The 3010-nt window shown below is 34.4% G+C and overlaps 1 long non-coding RNA gene across 1 annotated transcript; it reads right to left on the bottom strand.

The window, feature by feature from the left end:
* On the bottom strand, nt 1-2566 carry LOC136062955 (uncharacterized). The gene is made up of 2 exons (XR_010624680.1): nt 2211-2566; nt 1-793 (listed from the first exon to the last, which is right to left on the bottom strand). It is a non-coding gene; the product is annotated as an uncharacterized LOC136062955 (long non-coding RNA).
* Between the last annotated feature and the right edge of the window lie 444 nt (nt 2567-3010).

Genomic DNA, 3010 nt, shown 5'->3' with positions numbered 1-3010 from the left:
TAGAAAAAATCCTAAGTAGAAGAATTAACAGCGGAAATTGCATACAGATGTAAAACTAGAATACAAAGGACCTCTGATCAAAATAATTTCATTTCATTTCTTTTTATTTTTTATTTTTGTCCTCATTATGTTTCATATCATTCCAAATGTTACTCATGGCATATAGTTGGACTCACTGCTCTGGAGACTAGATTATTAGATCTCCTTTGAACTTGAACCTGGTCAAATAGATTTATATCTACGATCTTACTTCTGATACTATTAATGTCATTACTATTTGGGGCAGAAAGGTTATACCGTAAAATTGGCAAATCTTCTCTGATGTCTTAGCTTGTGCTCTGATGATATCCCACCATATAAATCCATCACAAATATACCACCTTTCTTTGACAAGGCATCAAGGACATGCTTAAAATACAAAACCAGCTCTGCACATTTATGGAGACAACAGCAGCTATAGTTAAATGCACAAACAATGTCTCTAGGAGGCAGTGGCAAACTCTTCATGTACTTATCATCAGCAATAGATCCCACTTGCATAGTAGATTCCAATGCACAAGTCTCAGGACCATCTTTGCCCTCTTGGAGTGTAATTTTACTTATCAGTTCTTGAGGCTCAAAGTTGACTAGCTTGGCCTCAAGAGGTTGCAAGCCATTGCCATGAAAGAGGGATATTCTGGAATGCCCATCAGCCCCAACTCTACTTATGTTTTTCTCCAATCACCAATTTAGAGCCCCAAGGTCCAAATCCAATCCCACAGCAGTCCTTGAATTACTGCAGATCCATTCTGCACTGTCAAACATATAGAATTCATTACATGCTTTTGGCATTGCAACTGCAAAACAAATTAATGACCTATGAAATCCCCCACCCCGCTTCCAAAGAATCAGAACATAAAACTATTCACTAACAAAATTTTCACTCTCTTCACAAACTCAACCTGGGCATTTTTTCACTGCCGACTTATAGTAATATGGAGTAATGTGTACCCACTTCTCAATCTACTTCTTCTAAATACAAAATACAAAATAAGAGGGGAAAGGAAAGGAGATATGTGTAACTAGATTCTATTTAATGTCTTCAAGAAACTGACACAGCCAAATAATAAAAAGTACGAGTGTGAAGATTGGAACATAGTACAAGTTTGAAGTTGGCCTTAATGAGGAAAAAACTATGATCCCAAATTAAGATGGATTCTTAAAGGGGTACTTGACTGTAAATTCATCATTCTATAATGAACCTTATATCCCTTGTACTGGGATGGCTTGCATGCCATGTATAAAGTAAAACTTAAATAAAAACACAAATAATCGAACTGATATTGTCACATTCCTCAAAGAATACTTTACAATAAGACGTTGGAGCCAGGTGAGAAAGATAAGGAGTTTTTTGAAGATAAACCATCAGGAAGTTTATTTATTCACTCTTAATGGTTTAAATCAATAAATGCAGTGTCTGTCCCTAAAGTTAAGAGTTTGCAGAAGAAACTATTAGAATTCGTGAATGTTCTCATCCAAAATATTTTCCTGTAAAATCTGTTCAGGTTCTAAATGAGGATCATTTGGGTTATATTACTAAGATATAACTTAATTATAGATTTATTCACAGAATTGTGTGTTAGCACAATGTTAATATAACATTCTCTACTGTGATTGAATCCTGCTTATAGATGGAAAGGAACTGGAGGAACTCAAAATTGGGAGCAAGGAAAAAGATAAACTTCATAGAGATGAAATGTGCAGGACTGCTAATCTCATAGAGGAAAAAGGTAAACATTTTGCTTGGCAGATTTTTAGGTAGCATTTGTCATTTTTATTGCTAAAGGCTGACAGCTTGCAACTCCTATGGACTGCTGGTTCATATGGAAAAATGAGAAAATATAACCAAATAAATTTAGATCACAACAATTATAGAAGAGCTTCATTAGGCTTTGATTTCATTATCTATTTATTGCTTTGGAAGACATTTGAAGTTCAAGCATCAAAGCACCATAAGATTTGCATATACTAGGTTCACCTTCACAGCTCAAAGAATAATAAAGTACATGGCCTTTGGAGCTATGCAGTTATAATCAGTTTTGGAAACAAAGCCAAATTCCTTACCATATGATATATGCATCTTAAAATCTCCAATTTTTAGAAAGGGTTGCATTGAGGGGGTAGAGAACAAAATAGTACCACTTTAAACAGGCTTAGAGACAGAAACTTACCCCAAAAGACTGAACTTCTAATGGAACTGTTGATTTGAGAACTCCCACTTCTAAGAAACCCGCCAACAGTAACTTGCGCTCAAGAGCAGAGGTTATTTGTAAGAAAATCCTATTAAAATCTATCTCTTCAAACTAATTTCATATAATCACAAAACTTCAAACTAATTACCTTAACTGTTTCTCCAACAGTAGACTGAGAAAAAAATAATAATAATTTTGAGAGACCTGTGGGTTCCAAATTCTGCTTTTGCTACTGTTTAGTTAGCTTTGCACAATGTAAAGAATATAAATACACTACATCATTCACCTTACTCAACCCACTGCCTAAAATAGTTTATTTTTTATTTTTGTCTTTTAATAATGTGTTGTACTGGGTGTTGCTTTTAAGTGGACCAAGACCACTACCTCAATCCAATGCCACTCAAGAGGCAATAGCCAATCAACAGTCAACACAAATACACCATTACATATTTACATATATACACTTACACAAAAAGCCAATTTAGCCAAAAGAGAACTAGAGGAAAGCCTAGGTCTAAGTTAGAGCAAAGAAAAAGAGAGATTTCAAAAGACAAAAAAAAGTCAGTAAGTCTTAAGCCTAAATTGTGGAATTTTTGTTCAACTTTCTTTGGCAATGCTGATTTTATTTTCACTAGACATTGATTTGTAGATTGTTTTGAAATGAAATGTAAAAGTTCTGATGATTCACTAGCTCAAAAATGACTACTGGAATGTTATAAGGGTACCACACAATGATGCGTTCCTAATGATGGTAAGGTGTACAATAAGATATATTAAAT

The sequence above is a fragment of the Quercus suber genome, unplaced genomic scaffold, assembly GCF_002906115.3.
Source record: "Quercus suber isolate HL8 unplaced genomic scaffold, Cork oak 2.0 scaffold_470, whole genome shotgun sequence".
In the NCBI taxonomy this organism is placed as follows: domain Eukaryota; kingdom Viridiplantae; phylum Streptophyta; class Magnoliopsida; order Fagales; family Fagaceae; genus Quercus; species Quercus suber.
Note: the sequence above shows the minus strand (reverse complement) of the source record. Positions and strands in the feature narration are given on the sequence as shown.